The 20,016-nt window shown below is 37.4% G+C and overlaps 1 protein-coding gene across 1 annotated transcript in view; it reads right to left on the bottom strand.

Moving 5' to 3' along the window:
- The window catches only part of CHRM3 (cholinergic receptor, muscarinic 3), a 181,221-nt gene that overhangs the window by 99,374 nt on the left and 61,831 nt on the right, over nucleotides 1-20,016 (bottom strand). The window lies entirely within an intron of this gene.

The raw sequence follows: 20,016 nt of genomic DNA, 5'->3' as shown, positions 1-20,016 counted from the left end.
ATGGGGTCTCTGACCACATAATGTTCCTAAAGCTGAATGAGTAGGACAAAGCTACCATGGGAAAAGCACACCAAGTTCCCAACTTGACACGTAAAACATCAGTATGTCATGTACGGTTTTAGGGGAGTTTAAGAAGTAGTCCTTGCACGTTATGCATTTTTATGGCCTGTGATTCATAAAATACTCCGTCAGTTATGAAAACACTGTGAGCAACCAGAAGTAAATTAACTTAAAAAAACCTGTTACTTTAGAATATAGTAAAAATGTAAATTTAGAGACAACCTCCAGGAAAAGGAAAGCTCCTGAGCCTATAACCCAGTTTAGGGAGCACAAGAGGTGGAAGAGCAAATACCACAGGCACAGCTGTATTCAAATTCAGTCCTCCTGCACAAAAGCACCAAGCAGGGTCTTCAAGAAACACACATGTGGGAGAGGAGAGGGACTGCACTTTCAGGGAGGGGATGGAGGAGAGGTAGCCCAAATTATGGAGCAGTTTAATGAGAGTGTAGGTTGCTGCAGCCCCCATCCCTCAGGTCTGGAGCAATTAGCGTTAAGCCTGGTCAGTCCCTTGCAGCCTCCTGCGGTCTCGCAAATGGACGGGTCAACACGAGAGCAGGGACCACAGCACAGGGCTGTCCCAGGGCAGGGACAGAGGTCCTGCCTCTGCTCCCCTGCTGAGGCTGTTCTGTGGAGAAGAGCTGCTGGAGGAGAGCAGCTCTGGGGTAGGGACACCCTCATCACATTTACAAGCAACCTAAAGCAACTAAGAAGGAGCCTTTGATTTTTTACAGAAAATACAATTTCTGGTAAAACATTTAGAGAGTGGTCTCAAGGTAACCTGAGAGGTGGGATGCACACTATTTCTCAAGAAGGTAACAGCAATAAATAGTGTGCAGACAAAATTCTTTCAACTGGAAGCAATCCTAGGCTTCTCAGAAAGAAGATGCATTTCCCACCAAGCCCTGAGTGTCAATGACTGATAACATCAAATGCCAGGATGCATAGAAATCTCCCTCAGGTATGAGCTAAAGCCTTTCTGCACAGGCAGGCAGCAGAGAGACAGCATTCACTTCTGCAGTGCTCCCTGGGGATTCAACACTTGAAGGGATCATCAATCCTAAAACTCTGCAGAAACGGAAGACTTTTTGGGGAAGTCAAATAAATGAAATATTGACCATTCCTTGAACAAAACTTCCATTTAGGTGTAGACATACTTGTTGGAACAATTCAATCTCAATTATTGTGGAGCCTAAATTGTAAGGATTTTAGTCTACGTCTTGCAGCCCTGTCTCTCTCTTCTCTCAGTTGTTATGCTGCTGCCATTCCCCCTCCTCTTCCTTCACTATGCAAACAATGTTGTATAATTGTTGGGATAATCAGGTCATTCTAAAAAAACCTCATTTTTACAGAGAGCTGACAAAGCATAATAACCCTTCAAAGGTATCAAAAGTAGGAAAGATGCTGATATTTGAAACTGAAAGGCTTTTAAAAAGAAAAAAAAATACCCAAGGAAAACTAAAAACTTTAAATTACTCTTCAGAAGACCTGAGAGGACGAAATCCTTTAAACTTATTAATATTTTGTCATCAGTTTGCAGTTATTAAAACCATGCTTGACTGAAGCTTTTCTTCATAACACTGAATTATACAGATACTTCAGAGAATTCAATAACTTTGTTTATGTGCTACTTAATTCAAAAGTATGCTCTAAAGGGGAAACTCTCCCCCTAAGTCCACAACCCCCCACAAAAAGCACACAAAACTTCTCCCTTCCATCCCCCAAACCAAAGCTGTAAGACATGTAAAGAGGGGGCATAGCACACAGCCCTTTCTTTGGCTTTCTCTGACACCTTCCCTGGAGTCAGGATTTCAGAGGAGTCACCAAACAAGCCACAGAATAAAACAAAGATGATACAAGCTGCAAATCTTTGCATTTACATGAAAATATTGAATTTATTCAAAGGGGAGAGGAGCCCCACGCTCTCTGAAGGCCAGAAAGCCCTGGCTCTGCAGGCATGGCTGAGCTTTGGTGCTTTAGGCAAAGGAGGGCTCTGCTGGCAGCACGGCTGGGGAGCCCCAGCTGCAGCGCTTCACCCCCCTTGTTGGGACACTCTCTGGGAGTAGGAAGCATGGGCTCTCTTCAAGCACATGATTTTCCTCTAACCTTGGGGAATGCTTTAACCAATATGCAAAAGTTACTTTTTTTTTACCTCAAACTACAGTGTGTGCCAAAGGCTGCTGGCTGACTACAACAGAAAATTCACAAGTGCGAGATGATGTTTCACTTTACTCTGCATGAAAGGTGTGCCACAGACCCCATCTCCCTCCTCAGCATTGTCTGGTGGCTCTTTTAAGCAGATTCCCATGCAGTGTGATGGCTTTTTAGGTGCCGTTTCCTATATACTGTAGGATGTGCTAGGTTCACAGTCTAAGCTCTCTTAATAACGTACAGCACCCAAAAAAGCAGTTTTGCAATAGTCAGTGTACTGCAGTGCAGAGCTGGTTAAGTCTTGATATGTCCAGAGCTCATGCCCTTGCCAGAAGATTACTAATAAAGCCTCAATTAGAAGTCAAAAGTAACTAGTTCAAATAATTTAATCACTTTGAGGCAAGAAATATTTTATATACCTATATTGGATATATTGTATTTGGTGCAATAGTAAAAAATGCAACATTACATCTATCTTATGGCCTTTAAAACCATTCAATGATTATAAAATAGTTGGTCTGACAATAATTTGTTCCTGATAATTACATAGTTTTCCCCTCAGTGATTGATCAAAAGATAGAATTAACTGTGAATAATCCATAAATAAGTTACCGTCAAAACCATGTAACTGAAAATATATACGTGGACCCAAAGCAGTTCCACTGTAACTGAAAGGACACCAACAGATGGATTTGGAAAAGACAGAACTCAAACATATGTCTTTTTGAAGATTAATTGTAGCATCAGGAATACATTAAATATAATTTGATAAATCCTGAGAGTAGGGAATTTTAAATATTTCTTAGTATAAACAACATATAATTTCATGAGTTAAGTTTTGGCTTTCTCTTTGTCTATATAAAGCAATACCTGTTCAGTTTCAGTGAAATAACCTTTCATTACAACCATAAGTATTACTCGAGAGATCTACCATAGATTAGTATCTTTATTGCATATACTCAATTTAATCATGTTCTAAATTTTCTAGGCAGAAGGAGAAATGAATTTGCTCATACTAAGTAAGATGAATGAATATTAAAAAAATAGGAAATTTGTGGTTGTTGAATATAATCGTAATTTTTTGCCCTCTGTATTTTCTTTTATGCCAAAAAAATAAGATAGGTGGTAAACAAAAGCAAGGGTGGTAAGAGGTCATACCGATTGCAAGCCCTGCACTGATTTAGAAAAAAGTGGATATTATTAGAACCAAGGAAGACCTCCTGTAAATGGCTCATGGAACATCCTATAAAGTAGTTTCAACATGTTGTCTGTAACATGCAAAATCCAGGAAAATATAACTTTACTTTGTATCTTGAAACACCTTCTGGTGGTGAATTCAGCAGGCACATCACAGAGTTTTGTAAAGCCTACTTTCCCTTGTATATTTCTATGTTTTTAATCCAGAGCAGGTTATTCTGAACAGAATCCAGGGGACTGAAACATGCCAGATTCTTGCACAAGTGTAGATGCAGCAACATTGCGCTGTACCAGCCCCATCCTACACGAGCACGATTTGAATGTCATGCTCATGCCCAGTGCCCTGCTGACACCCACTACTGACACCGAAGTCCTCTCAGTAGTGTTTGTCATTCCAGATGTTTTTTCTGCCTCCCGATTCTTGCTGCTCTCCAGTTACAAGAAAATAATGCAATAACTTAGGTGTGTTTATATAATATCAGCACATAATAAATCCTAACAAACAAAATCAGACAAACAACTAAGAAAAAACCTGCCCCAAAGGCAATGTTTAGGCCAAGTTTATCCTTCATCAAAGTCCAGCAAAACAGTGGTTTAGTTTTTGTTCTCTTAAGTTTAAAAACATTGTAATGTTATATAAATACATGTGGGTTATTGAATTTTTAATTTGCAACTTGAGATGGGAAAGCAGGAAAGATCAGTAGAGAGAGGATTGTTTTACATATCAATTTTGTTTTAAGACCACAGTTTTCCCTTATTTGCACCCAGGGAGAAATATACAAGTGTTTTATTCCCATTTAATGAGAACAAAAAGGGTAAATATGTTCCTCAGAAATTGAATTAGTAAAGTGACAGGTTATTTGGTGTCAACAGCTGTTGTATCAATAGAGGCAGAACATAAATAGGCTGTCTTCATGACACATATACAAAACATGCATCTAGAAGGCTTAAGTGCCTTTGAGAATGTTTAAAAAAAAACCCCAAACCCTCAAAAAATAAACACAAAAGGCCAAATAAATCAAACATAGATGCTCTTAAAATTTGAAAAGGGCCATGCAGGAATCCCCCTTTACACTTAAGCCCAGTTCACCACATATTTCGTTATTAAATTCTGCCTAAACATATCATGACATAGGATTATGAGGGGAACTCACAAAGAATTTATTCATCCATGCGACTGTATGTAAAGTGCTGCATACATCAGGAAGGGACAGCTTCTTCCAGAGGGGACTAAGCAGGGATGCTGAAGATGCAAGGCTGCAACTTGTGCACGCCAGTCAAGTAGCAAACTGCAGTTCTTATCAGCCAGCTAGAAAAGCAACCAGCATGCACATACAGACCAAAAAGCAGGAAAATAAATGTCTCTGGAGGTGCATAAGATCACAGAGCAGCTTCCTGCTGCAGCACAACTCTGAATCATGTCAGCAGGTGCAATGTTTCTGTCATTGCTGCTTAGTTGATTAGCTGGCAAAATCAAGCCTCTGAAGCTTGAAAACTCCAGAAGAGCCATCTTCTACTCAGCCTGGAACAACTCAGACGTGCTCTCTGGACTGAGATGACAATGTGGTTCACCTTTTATAGTTTGAGGTTGCAGACCCTAATTAAAAATGTATTCTGGCTGTGCTGAGAATGGCTTTGACATTTCAGATGTATTACATGAAAGATAAACATCAGGCCTTTCTATATATTCCCTGGACTTGTCTTTTCAGAGCCAAAGAAAGCCTAAGAGAAGCCTGAAAATACTTCCCATGGATTGAGGCACTGCAGAGTAATAGGCATAATTTAAAATCCAATATGGCCACTGTCAGTATGGTTTGCAGAGCACACTGCTTTAAATTAAAAGGAATCCAGTGCATTACCACAATAAAGACTCTTAAGGGATGTTTATTCATCTTGCATCTACCTTTAAGTGTAGCTATAAAGTTTGAGATTAACCAAGATATGCAAAAGTATTTTATTACTGTTTTCAGTTCTAATGTCTAAGCTGAGCAACAGCTATCTGATTCCATTTGGCCAAAAATCCATTGCTGAAATAATGTGTGCACATCCCCATGAAATCAATGCAAAGACTAAAGCTGACAGTCCATTTTGCATTCCCTGTTCAACTAAAAGTCTAGAAGCTTTAACAGTTACATGGGCAAAGAGATGTTTGATGATACCGAAGGTTAATGACAGCTACCACAACCCAAAGCCCAAGGTTAGTTAGTTGACTGCACAGCCTGTCTGAGAAGTTGGGTAGATACGTAGGCTGCTAACTTGAATGGAACTCTGCTTATTCCAGATCCAGCAATTCTAAGCCATTCATGAGATGTTTCTATGAGGCACATTATCTCGAGTGACTATGCTGTAGATACAGCCATCACTTTATCATGGTCTGGCAGATAAAAACTCCATGGCCTATTTTGAAAACGGACAAACATACATTTTACAGGACTCTTCATGATGCTACTAGGTTCTTTTCACCTTGCTAATCGAAAGCTAAGAAGGAAAAACTTGTAATTCAAAAATTTTAAATTGATCTTTGAGATGAACTGTACATATAATTTTCTATCAAAGCTCTAGTTCTCCTTACCTTAAATACCAGTGGTGCCAACCAAGAACCTATTGTTCTCCAGACCCTTCACCAGTTTCGTTGCCCTTCTTCAGACCTGCTCCAGACCCTCAATGTCTTTCTTGTCATGAGGGGCCCAAAACTGAACACAGTATTCGAGGTGCAGCCTCACCAGTGCCAAGTGCAGGGGCATGATCACTTCCCCAGTCCTGCTGGCCACACTGTTTCTGATACAAGCCAGGAAGTTATTGGCCTTCATGGCCACCTGGGCACACTGCTCACTCATATTCAGCCAGCTGTTGACCAACATCCCCAGGTCCTTTTCCACTAGGCAGCTTTCCAACCCCCCCGGGTCTTTTCCCACTAGGCATCTCCCCAGCCACTCTTCCCCAAGCCTGCAGCGTTGCAGGGGTTGTTGTGACCCAAGCGCAGGACCCAGCACTGGCCTTATTGAACCTCATACAATTGGCCTCAGCCCATCACTCCAGCCTGTCCAGATCCCTGTGTAGAGAGCCTCATTACCCTCTAGCAGATCAACACTCCTGACGAACTTAGTATCATCAGCGAACTTTGAGGGTGCACTCGATCCCCCTGTCTGGATCACTGATAAAGATGTTGAACACAACTGGCCCCAGTACTGAGCCCTGGGGAAGGCCACTTGCGACTGACCACCAACTGGATTTAACTCCATTCACCCCAGCTCTTTGGGCCTGGCCATCCAGTCAGGTTTTTACCCAGTGAAGAGCACACGTGTCCAAGCCATGAGCAGACAGTTTCTCCAGGTGAATGCTGTGGGAAATGGTCCCAAAGGCTTTACTAAAGTCTAGGTAGACAACATTCAGTCTTTCCCTCATCTACTAAATGGGTCAACTAGACCTTAAGATGTCTTTTGAGTTTCAAACAGAAGATACAATTACTCCAAAAATTTCACAATGGACATAACCAAAGCAATTATGCTTTGATCTGAAATCCCACCCAGAAGCCTTGGAAAACAAGCTTTGTCTTGGAATTTGGCATATATAATAAATCTGCTCCTGCTACCTACAGATGACTATGTCTCATATGAAGTTATTTCTTTCCATTCGTTCCCATTAATGGCTATAACTGCAAATTTGCAAATGCCATTCATTAGTACATTATAACAAAAGCAGTAGTATACAACAATAAGGGCAAACAACATTAAATAGTGACTGGCAGGAAAACTAAGAAATAATCCAAGAAATCAAAAGGATTTTTTTTTTTTTCTGACAATGTAGATCAATTGCATTTTACATAATGGACTTAGACTCATATGTTTATCCTAACTGTCCCAGTTGCCCCACCACATCAAGACCTGGTTTCCACTATAGTTTTCCTCACTTCACATATTTCAGTACAAACAGATATTGAAGATCTTAAAGCAGCTAACTCCTGAAGAGGTCAGTGACAGCCAGGAGAACCAAGCCCATTATGTTCATGAGGGGCAAGAAGAAATGGAAATGTGCATTGCTAAGAGGAGACAAAAATGGATGGGCAGACACAGTGGGAACCAGGTGTGAGGAGGAATCCAGCTCTTTCTGGGAGTTCCAGCTTGGTCTGGAGTAAAATCTGTATGAAACCTCAATTTATGATTGAGTTTTCTTAATTTCTGCAAAATCTGGAAAAGGTTATGCTGCCCAGAGTATCAGTTCTTCGACTCTTTCTGCACCTGTTTATGATAAGCAGGGGGAAAATCAAGACAGGTGCCCACTTTCTTCCCTACTCCTCCAAAGTCAGTCTGTCATTGGATCAGTCCTTGGTTCCACTACTTTGATTAGGAGCTGGCACAATGTTTTAGTTAAGAAAAAAAATTCATAGCCATGGATCAGAAGGTCTACAAACATCATCTAACTGTTATCTAAACCAGATGAAAATCATCCAGGAAATTAATCTGGAAAGAAAAGTATGTGTGATAGACTAATCTAATCACTGGTGTAACTAGCCTGAACTCTGGTTAAATAGAGAATGCTCTTTTGGGAACTTGTCCTCTTGTTCCTGGAATATCTCTGCAAGCATAGAAAGACTGAATCTGACAACACCTAATAGCTCTATTTATATTGAAATAAAATATATTAAAGAAAAAGTCAGAGGCAAACTTCTTCACATTCCAAATGATTAGGACATTAAGAAAACAAGATTTTAAAAATTACAACTATCTCTACCACAAGAAAAATAAAATAAAGCAAAATTTCCTGTTGTTAATCTTTTTTTAAAAAAAAAAAAATCTGCTATTTTTACTTTTTTTTTGTCCCTGTCTCAGAGTATTCAATTTAGGATAGGTTACTGTATATAGCATTAAGAAAAACAAAGGAGGGCGGTGACTTGGGAAGAAGACAGCAATGATTGTGTCAACTATATTTCCCAGTTATCACTGTGGCTGATAGAACTGAAAAGATGGAAAATAAGGCTGAAAACGGGGGCCACAGCAGGATATCAAGATTCCTCACAGAAGTCCACAGATATGGGATCCCCTTTGAGATGTAGTGAGCACACGTTAATCCACTTAGCATATCTACATTAAAATGACGTAAAAGAAAAGTAGGAACAGGAATATTAAAGCTAAGAAACGCTCACATATGTTCTCAACTTTTAAATGTAGCTGGTGTTTTTCCCTAGTGTAACAGGAAGAGCTCTGCTTAAAATGGGGATAACAATACAGATTTATAACTTTATCTCGAGCCCGTCTCTGAAAATTTCTGGAGAAACTGAAGGGCTTGATCTTAAAACCTTGGCAGATTAGTGGGGTTTGCCGTATTACGTAAGTGCAGCATCCTTGGTCTGTGAGGAAAGTCTGAAAATTGCTCACACAGAAACAGAGAAACCAGGTGATTCAGTTTCATATTAAGCTCTCACAATGGGTCTATAAAATTACTTTAGACTGAGAGTAAAGCAGACTGATGATTAGAGTGATTCTCTCAAAAGTTAAAATGGGATGCAGGTAAAAATCACTCTATAGATCTAAGAACACATTTCTTGACCAGAATTAGGGTAATACAAGCAAATGTAGTAGTATACGACTCAATATTCTCTGAATTTTTCTGAATTTAACAAAAAGACATTTTTGTGTCCACACTTTAAACCAGAAAACTGGGGAAAAGAAAAAGTGAAATGTTCTTGCCTGTGCCAAGACCACCTTTGAAAACCAAAATGCATAACCAAGCAGATCTTACTGGAAAACGTCCTCACACACCCAAAAACATTTGAGAGATCATGGCTGAATTTTTCTGTTCTTCGTTAGAAGTGGAATTTAATTTTTTAAAAACATAAATAGGATACAGACTTATATTTACCAGAATATCTACTAACACAAGGTCTGGAGCTTTTACATGAGAATAGAGATATCGATTCAAACCCTCTGCTTGACTGATTTAAAGCAGAGACTGTCTCCTACATAGAATCATAGGATGAATCATAGAATCACAGAACGGTTTGGGTTGGAGGGTCCTTTAAAGGTCATATAGTCCACCCCTCCTATTATGGCAGGGACATCTTTCACTAGATCAGGTTGCTCAAAGCACCATCCAAGCTGACCTTCACTTCCAAGGATGGGGCATCTGCAGTTTCTCTGGAAATCCTGTTCCAGTGTCTCACTATCCTTTATAGCAAATAATTTCTTTCTTGTATCTAACCTAAATCTACCCTCTTTTCACTTAAAACCTATCACTATAGGCGCTAGTAGAGTCTCTCTCCATCTTTCCTATAAACTCCCTTTAAGTACTGAAACATCACAGTAAGGTCTCCCTGAAGCTTTCTCTTCTCCAGACTGAACCACTCCAGTATGAGTGCCTTAAGCAATTGTTTTTTCTGAGGTGGGTCAACTTTTTCTTACTTCTGTTGGTGCTTTCTGAACCTGTGCTCTCTCTCCCTCTCCCCACGTCCCCCCAAAAAAATTTCACTGAAAACAGACTATTCCTCTTTTTTTCTACGGACAACACTGCTATCCACCCATTAGCTCTGTTCTTTGCTACACCACCTACATAGAATTGAAATTGTTCAGATTTATTTTCTTTACTTAAAAAATATAAATCTGTATGCATATTTAGGCTGAATAAGGTTCTGAACTTTCATAAAAGATTCCTAGCATTTGAAGGTATGTAGCCCCAGTTAGCTCTGAAACATATTATGTTAAGATTTCTCTGGTAGCACCTATAAAAAGCATAGGTATAACTGAAGACCTCATAAGTAGGCAATGAATAATAAAGGACTGACAGTAAGTTCAAAGAGCCTCAACTACAGGTGATAAAGCAGGGAAGATGAAAGCATGGAAGATGGAAGGAGCTTATTTTGACTACCTGAATCCTCAAAGTTAGCGGACTAAGAAATAGCAATAGTCTTTTGACCTGCAGACTGAATAAATGTATTGTGCAAATTCACAAAATACAACTATGATATCATGTTGATGATACTTTTATGAAGGTACTTTTTAGATATTGTTTCATTTTCAAGGGATAGGAAGCCAGTTAGTATTTTACTTAGTTAAAAGGTGACGTTGCTCCAACAGAAACAGCAAGAAACAGTAAAATATCTCTTGGTAAATTCTTTGTTTTTAGAAATATTATATTTCTTCTCCACCTCATCAAAAGTTAAAATCTAGTAGAAGAAGGCTTCCTAATGGTTGAGTGGCAGTGGCAATTGTAGCGTATCAGAGACGTTTCCTAGACATACAGGATATCTGGAGTAGGGTGGAGGTTTCTGATGTCTCTCAATGTGTGAATACCAAGCAATTTTCTCATTCATTCAAAGTATCTCCCTCCTGCATGCTCATGAGCAGCAACTGAGCCCAGTGAGAGTTAATCTATTTGCTCACCAGTTTCCTGAAGCTCTTCCACTGCTTCCACTGTGACAAACTCCCTTAACTCGTCCCCATTCGGACTGACTAGGAAGGGACAGACAGGATGGCAAAAGCTCTGTTTTTGAAGGAAAGCAATTTACAGAGGAAACTTCATGCGGAGCAAAAGAGAGGACTTCACTGTTACATGGCATCCAATAGTGAACAGAAAAGAATACTGCATTATATTTTTAGCTGCACAACAAAAATGGCATAAAAACTAATGGCAGTATCATTTAATGGGCAGGTCCCTAAACAGGATTACATTTTGGCAATGCATTGTTCAGGCTGATCCATCTGGGAGCAATATTTCAAGTTGTCCTCCAGGGACTTGGTCTTTTTACAAACATATGACTTTACTTGTTTGGCATAATAGAAATTTCTACAGATGTACTGATTAGATGGGAAGTAGAGAAAGTTTTCCTAAAAATTAGCCAGAACACAAGGAATGAATTCCCACAGAAAAAAAGAACAAACACAACCTTCCCTCAACACTTTTTATCCTTCCTTAGCAATGTGAATGCTTCAGGAAACCCCTTCCACAACAGAACACCACACTGGAGGTGTTTCTTTGTAATATTTTGTATTGTATGTAATATCCAAAAGATATTACAATATTGCTCTAGGAAGGACAACATTAAAAGTTAATGAGAACAGTATCTAGCAAGCAATAAACATGTCCCCTATAAACAAGAAGTGCTTTGTGTTTCCAAACCTTATTGCTTACTAGATAAGAGTGTATATTATGATCCAAATTTAGAAAAGTCTCTCAACAACCCCTGATTAAGAGTTTCAATGTATGTTCTACTGTTTTCCTGTTTCAGCCCTTGTAACAGGAAACAGTTTATTAAATAAATAAATAAATCATACATTTAGAATGGCCAATCCTGCCTGTAGCAATCAGGAAGAGCCCTGAGCATAGTATTGTTCCTAAAGATTTTTATTCTAGTGAATTCTGAAGAATATTACATCAGAATTTACTTTTCAATTATTAAAACAGAATAATAAAATCATATTGGCATTAGACAGCTGTACTTTCACATCATGTGATTTTTGTGCTACAGCAACCTCATCCCTTGTATTACCTGCCAGCTTGCTCTTACCAGTCTGCTCTAAGAAGTCATGCTTTGAACAGATCGCATGTCCATCATGTTGGTTTTGTAGAATTTTTTCCTTGCAATACTGATCTATGACAATTAGTTAAACTCCTTCAAAAGCTTAGAGCACATCCACTCCTGCCCACTTGTCATTTTTTTCTAAGCACAGCAACAGATATTTTGATCTAGGCATCTGCACCTGTGGATAAGAGAGACCCTGCTTGCCTTCAGACAACTGTGCTCTCAAGTCCTCGCCTACTGAGATCTGATCTGAGCCAGCAGTCTCCCACAGTTTATCTGTGCTTCTTATCCAGTCATTATCAGAAGTTGCAGATTGAAGTCACTTGTATTATTCTGAGATTAACAGCATCATATAAATGTTCTACTTTCCTGGTCTATTACATTTGTGAAACACACTTATAAGCCCATTCAGTTGCTGTCAGTCGGATGCCCGTGTCTTTCCAAGAGATGTGTTTGCACACATAAAAGAAATAATTGTGCTTGTTTTTTTCTGATGAAAAATAGATAAGGTGAACTATCTTGACCACCCTGCTTTTCATACATCTGCACAAAGGTGAGAAAAGAAGGAATGCACAGCTTTTCCCAGTGCAATACTGTTGCTGTTGCTCCTCATCTCCCTGTAAATGGGGCAGAAAAATCCCGGGTTTGTGTCCTCACTGGCATAAAGCTCAGAAATCACATGCTTCTCCTCTCTGACCCAATCCTCACTTACAACTGAGTTTACAGCCATTACCAACACCTAGTAAATTTGTTATTCTGGATCAGGAAACTCTCAGAAATAGGTAGCTTTATTCTAAAAAAAAAAATAAAAAAAAAAATCTAAAACTTCTTGTTGAAAGTTTAACTTCCTTTAGACACTTACAGAAACTCACAACCTAATTACTCCTTCACACAATTTTCATGAAGATCCTGCTATTACATGTCTTATAAAAACAAGACACTAATCAATTTGTACTCTCCTTTACTTTTTTATATACATTTTATAGTTAATTAATGAAAATAAAGATCTGCCTATTATTTGGCATTTGCTTTCCATCCATGACAGCAATCACATAAAGGCTGAAAACATAAAAATCTACTTGTACAGTTCACTAATAGCCAGAGCACTGAAAAGAGCTGGAAAGAAAGCAGTACTGAAACCGAAACATTGAAGTCTCACTTATTCTATCTATCATTGATATTATTCTGAAAGTTGATGTAACTAGATAAAAAACAATTCATTCCTAGATGCAACAAGTCACTCTTTAGGTTATTTATATCACAGTACATGAAAAATTCAGTTAAAAAAATAATTTTAAAATAAAAAAAATTATGCAAAGCCATTTAATATATCTGTGCAATTACATTTCATCATAAATTTCAAGAAAAATGCTTTCATTGATACTAATTGTATACAATACTATTATATTTTTTTTAAAAATAATACTTTTTAATATATAAAACTCAATACAAAGTCCAGCCTTTTTAAACTATTAACTTAATAGGAAACCAAGAGCATTCACTCGTTTTTCTGTATTTCCATTATCATATGCTTATTTAAGCCACACAAAAGTGGAACAACAGAATTCCAGTGGTTTTAAACTTGTAGTCATGAGGGCAAATGTAACAAATAAAAAAAACCAAACACATACATACGTAAATATATAGATGAGGAAAAGAATCCCTTTGGCTTAATCTGCAGGGAGCTTTCTAAATCTGATATGCAAGAAATATATATCCCTATACTTTGGGATCCTGACACCAAAAACTGAACTGGAAAGTCAAAGCTGTATTATTATTTATGCTGCAAGTATCCTAAATGAAAAAGCATCAAGCAAGAAGAAACCAACCACTAATAATTTGTGTTTTTCTCAAATAACTGACAGACAATCCTCTTGGTTCCTGCACTGAAATAATGGAGACTCCTCACTGTCTCACGGAGTCAGTTTGTATACAGTTCTTTAAAGCAATGATTTAAAGGGATTTATAGCCAGAGAAAGTAGCTTTGAGATCTAATCACTAAGGTAGAAAAACCTAGACTCCCTGGAAGCAGAGGCTTAAATTCTGGCAGGCTCACCTCATCCTTTCATCTTTCAGAGGTAGATTAAATTCTGTGTAGCTTAGCATATAGGGGTCCTTCACAGAACTTTTAAAAGATGAAGTCCTATCTCCTCTAAGTGTTGTTAAATATAGCATCTTTTCTCTCTCCTTTTTTTTTTCCCCTTAGGAGTAAGTCCTAGCAACTTGAAATCATTTTTCTAAAGATATTTCTGTTTTCCAGTCAGCTCCCTACCTTCTTGTCTTGAAGGTTTTGAAGTTATATTTCTATATTTTAGTAAAAGCGATAGACACTCTCCTCTAGAATTGTTCTACTCTGCAGGCAGCGTTAGCAGAAATCAGGGCCCAGAAGAATACAGACATTTCTTCCCAGTTCAAGATTTGGTCTTTTCATTTCTTTAAATTGCCTAAAGCTAATCAGACTCACTGAAACCACTGAAATAAAATTTAAAACTATCTCTACAAAGAGGAAGAATCCTTAGCAAATATCCCACTAACTATTGACCCTCCCCAACAAATCCCTATATTACTATTATTATATTTGTCTGAGCAAATTAATGACAGTGGCTACTACAGAGCTTGAGCTTAAATTTTTAGAGCTAAAGATGTTGATATGTATTGCAAGTAGTAAAGATTGTATATGTATGCACTAGGGATCTAATTTAAGCATTTAATGACATCTAACGCATTACACAACCCTATGTATTTTGGTAGCTACTTGGTACAGTTTGCCCCAAAGGCCTCTTCAGCAATTACAGATAATCAAAAAATTGCAAATAGAACCTCTGCCAATGCAAAACATGTTGGCTAGAGTGAAAAAGGGATGTATGGATTGGTAGTCCTCAGGTTTCTGAGTCTTCCTCAATTAAAAAGAAGAGTAATAAGAAAATGGATTTGTCAGTACTTTGAATATTTATTAATCCTGACTGGGTTTGGGGCATACAATCCAAACAGTCTCAAAAAGACAGATGCATAAAGATAGTGGATAATAATAATTAGTCAACCTTGGTTGCTATTTAGAGGAAAAAGAATCCCTAGGAATGGATGCAGTGTGAAGAAAGTAGAAGTGCAGCTCATCAAAGAGGAGCTGGCTTGGGCAAACAAAAGACCAGAAACTTAAGGGTGCACATCCTCTTCCCAAGATGCACTAGGTAATACCTTGGTGTACAAAGCAACTTATTTTCTGTGGACAGAGAAATAAAACAATATAGTATATCACAGCCAATCTTCAATTCCTACTTGCCACAATAATTTGGTATTTCATTGAAGAGTTCATTATCTCTAATATTTAATCACATGGCAACAATTTTTAATAGGAACAAAAGCTAGATCTAAAATGCAAACAAATAATATGGAGAAAAAAAAAAGTCTTATAAAGCAGAAAGGAAGAAGAAATGTTTCCTAAGGATATACAATGACACTATAAACTTATTTAAACCTTAATGAAAATCTTAGAAAATATACTGAATAATTTATTCAGACTTTTGTGACTACAGCGACTTCTCACTTTTTTCATAAAACTTTTCAGTTCTGCATCAACAGAAAATATGCCTAAGCTTTGATATTTTGTACTATCATTTTCTCCCTCAAGGTTTACTTAAACATGAAACTCTCAGGTTAACAAAGTTTTTATTCAATCCCATGTTACTTTTAATTACTATTGCCTTTTGAATGTGCCCTTTACAAAAAACGCATACATTTTATAAATTAGGGGAAAATTTGTGCATGGCTACTTTCTTTTTTATATTTCAATATTTTTAATATGTAGTTGTAAATATTTATTTTCCCATAGAAAAAATACATTTAATCATTGGAAATTAATTTATATGAAACACAAAGCTTGTTTTAGACCTTCAGTGAGCATTAATTTGAAGACAGTGTCTGGTTTAGAGCTGACTCTAAAGAGGGAATAAGTGTGGCATATGGGACAGGCTTGCTTCTATTATACAACCTGTTTCAGCTTCTGTAAACTTACATGTGCTTAGACTATTTCTACGGAAACCCATATTGCCAAGCTGTCAATATTAGAGGAGCTCGGCGCTACAGATTTACTGCCTTGCCTATGCTGTTAAGAACAATAACCTGATTTAGTTCAGCCTGTACAGTCTCCTGTCATAGAGTGAAAAAGGAAGGTGGAATAAATCACTCTTACAATTAGATAGTTCACCGAGGTTTTCCAATATTTTCCTAGTCTCTCTCTGCTGGAAGTCATATTATCTTCATATGACTTAAAGTGGAATATCCTATCGGGTCCCCATATGAAACTGAATAGGCATCAATTTATAGCAAGATAAGAAAGTTAACCATATGTATGCCAGCTGAGTGCACGCACACACATGCACAAACATGTATGACCTTTAATCTGTAGATACATAAAATACACACACATGCATGTATGCATGTACATATGTATGCACAACATCTCTCTGCCTCCAAGTTACATTTATAAAGTAGGGAGACTAATGGATTCTCTTGCTTGTGTTGCAGCCCCTGCTCAACAGTTACCCCTGTGAGCACCCTGGAAGATGAAGGCTGCATGGTTTGGGCAAGCACACTCTAAAATATTCCAACAGAAGAAAGCCTCACACTTTGTGCTTTTGACACAAAACTTCAGGCTGGTTGAGTGTCTCAGTTCCAGTATGAGTCTGATTAAGTTAAACATGCGTGACGCAGCGATGGCAATCTTCTCTCATACACTGCTGCTCAGAGGGTTAGTCACCAGAAATAAAGCGGTGAGAAATGAAGGAAGGAAGGCAAATAAAACTATAGTGATCTACTGCGCAGAAGGGCTTGGAACAAAAAATGGGAAAGAATTACTCCTGTTCTAATGACAATACTTTTAATTATATATATTCAATGAAAAATAAACTATTAGAGAGAGACTAATATACTTCCAATTAATGGAAGTAATGTAATGTTCAAACTTAAATGAAGTATTTTTCCCTTGAGGGTTTTACTGTACTATTTTATTTAGCTTAATGTAATTTAAATTATAAACAGAATGGTTTTGTAAGCCCCCAGAGAAATGTATTTTATTTATAATGTATTTCCTTTGAAGTGGTTATGGAAATCATGCTCTTCCTGAAGTCTGTATCTCACATACCACCTACTGCTGCAAACTAGTCAGTCCTCACAAGTTAAACATGATCAGTCTGGTGAAGTACGTGACAAGAAAACCCAAGTTTTGTTTTTTTTTTTTTTAAATGCCAGAGGAAATGAAATTTTTAGTTCCAAAACCTAATACTCTTCCCTCCAAAAAAGGTACTAGAAGATCTTTGTTGACAAAAGTTATATTTTTTCAGAGGGAATGGAACTCAGCCATAATCACTCCACTTGAGTTTTTAATGCATGTAATGAAAGAAGAATTGTTTACACTATACCCTAGAGAGAGTTTCAGCTGAGAGTAATTATATTTTGTATACTTAAATCTAAATATGTAAATATTTCCATCTTTCATTTAAGTCACAAATCCTTAAAAAAAATAATTTTAGTATAAAAAGTACACTTCTTTCAGGATGCAAATTACAAATGACCAGTTTGTGTCACCTTTTTTCCTCCAAGTAATGAAAATAATCTATTTATGAATAAATAAGCAGATATTAATGAATAAATTCAACCCCAGTCCATGTGTTCTCCTCACTATCAATAGCTACTGCATAGAGTCAGTTAAACAACTAGAGACAAAGAGGAAATTGTCAGTAGAAAATTAATTTTGGCTATTAATCATAATTTTAAATCATAATAGTACCCTGTCTTCATGGATGAACCACTAACTCAACACGCCAGCCATAGATATACAATGGTCTAAGCTGTGATACTTCTCCTGAAATAATGTCAAGCCAAGTCACTCCAAAGGGACCAAGCAAGCAAGCACTCTAAGAATGGGCAGACTGTGCAACTGCTTACAGTGTGAACCCATGACAGCTGTAGTCACAAATTACATATGCTTTGAATTGGTTGGGTTTGGTTTTTTTTTTTTGTCAAAGCTACTCTTCTGCTCTAAGCTACTACCAAAATCTATAAATAAATAATAGATAAATAAAAAAAATACAAGCTCTCATTAGTTTTGGATTAAGGGCTTGAATCATTCTTCAAGGGCTAATGTACACAGGGGCAAATATTTCTGTGTCACTACTCTATAAATAAACAAACATCATTGCTCTGGGGTTAAACTTCTGTTTGAGTTAGTAGATTTTATCAATATCACAAAGTTTCAGGTAGATATTTAAATGCAGACAAATATTTTTAATTACATTTATGACTATATGGAACAAATACAAACAAATTCTAACACTTTTTTTTTTTTTAATAATCAACATTAATATACTGCTGTACAAACCTTCTGAGAAAAAACATTTCCTCTGGTTATTCTTAGATAAGACATTATCTAGTTCTCACTTGAAAGTTACACCAATAGTGTTAGAATTTGTATGACAAAGCTGACCTGTACCACAACCTTGGGAGACATCTACACTTTGCTAAAAGCTACTAAAGCACAAGCATTACTTGTGTTAAATGACAAATGCACGTCATAGTGACCATTACCCTTGCATTTGAGGCAAGATTTTAAGATTCTGTCAGTCCAAACATGTACCTTTGTTGAGCAAAATGATGCTGCTCCTCTTGACTAACGTAATGTGTTCAGATGAAAGGACAAATTCTGTTTAACGCGTTGCACATTTGTGGGTGGTAAAGCACATTATTATTTCTTTATACGTATAATACCTTTAGAGGTACCATGACAGTGTAGTGTAATCTAAAACAATCCTTTAGATTTATTTCCATGAATGGCTTTCTTGTTGTTAATTTTGTATCAGAAAAAAAAATATTAATTTCTGGCTTTCTGAAAACTTTGTTACTATATTTTTGTAGATGGATTATATGGTTTGATGCTTTAATTCTTTTTTTTTTTTTTCTCACTCTTTCTCCACTGTCACATCAGAGTCTAAATGACAAATAATATCTTGTTTATACATGGAGACAGACGTGGACTGTAACAAAATTTGCAGAAGTTAACAATCTGAATTCAGGTATTATCTTTGTTACTTTCCTTTTAGGCTAATATTGAATATGGTTCAATTCCAGTTCCTCTGGGATACTCTGAATTTTGGCACCAATTAGAAAATTTCCTGCCAAGGAATAATTGTGCCACTGATACCTACAGAAAAGGCATTCTCCTTACACTCGATACCCTCTCCAGCATAATAAATGCCTTTTGGGATTGCTTTCCTGCCCATCAGTTACAACTGGGGGAGATTTTGGATACTCATGACAGGGAACTTGAACCCCTTCTACAATCTAGAGCTAGCAACCCACATATGACTTATGAAAATTTAAATTAAACTACTAAACTAAATTTTCGTGTTTTCAGTATTTTATTCACAGAAAATCTATCATCTGCAAAAAAAAAAAAAAAACAAAAACCCAAACCAAAACAAAACGCAAAAAACCCCAAAACCAAACCCACAACCTCTCACCTTACACAAAATACCTGAAAAAATCATGTAAGTAAAGCCGGAATATGGTCAACACAACAGGAAAGGCAAAAGCAATCGTAACTGAATATGGCCCGCTGTGTAACAGTGTGTGAGATACCATGTCCTAACTTCAGGATATGAAAACAGGGATAAGCATCATTTCAGGATTCATCTGTGACACCTGTTCTTAGTATTGAAGCCATAAAGACTCAGCCAGTATGCTATGAAAATGCTTCCCTGAGATTACTTGGTTAGAAGCCTTCTCCAGACAGAACCGAGTGACTGAATTCTCAAGACACTCCAAAAAACAATCACAATAAACTGTCAGTGCCACAGTGCCTAAAGCGAGTATGTGAGGAGAGCTACATTCTGTGCAAGGAGAGCGTGTCAGCATGTGTAAATACAGGCCATCTAAACCACTGCTACCTATCCATATCTACAGTTCATTTCCACAAAATCAGAAATGCAAACCAAGCTGAAAGTTTTACAGAAATGTGCAAGGAATGGTATAATGTAGACAAAAACTCTGCAGCCTACCAATTCATGTAAATTATTTTAAATGTCACTGCAACTGAGACATAA

This window comes from Pterocles gutturalis, unplaced genomic scaffold (assembly GCF_000699245.1).
Source record: "Pterocles gutturalis isolate BGI_N339 unplaced genomic scaffold, ASM69924v1 scaffold1571, whole genome shotgun sequence".
In the NCBI taxonomy this organism is placed as follows: domain Eukaryota; kingdom Metazoa; phylum Chordata; class Aves; order Pterocliformes; family Pteroclidae; genus Pterocles; species Pterocles gutturalis.
Note: the sequence above shows the minus strand (reverse complement) of the source record. Positions and strands in the feature narration are given on the sequence as shown.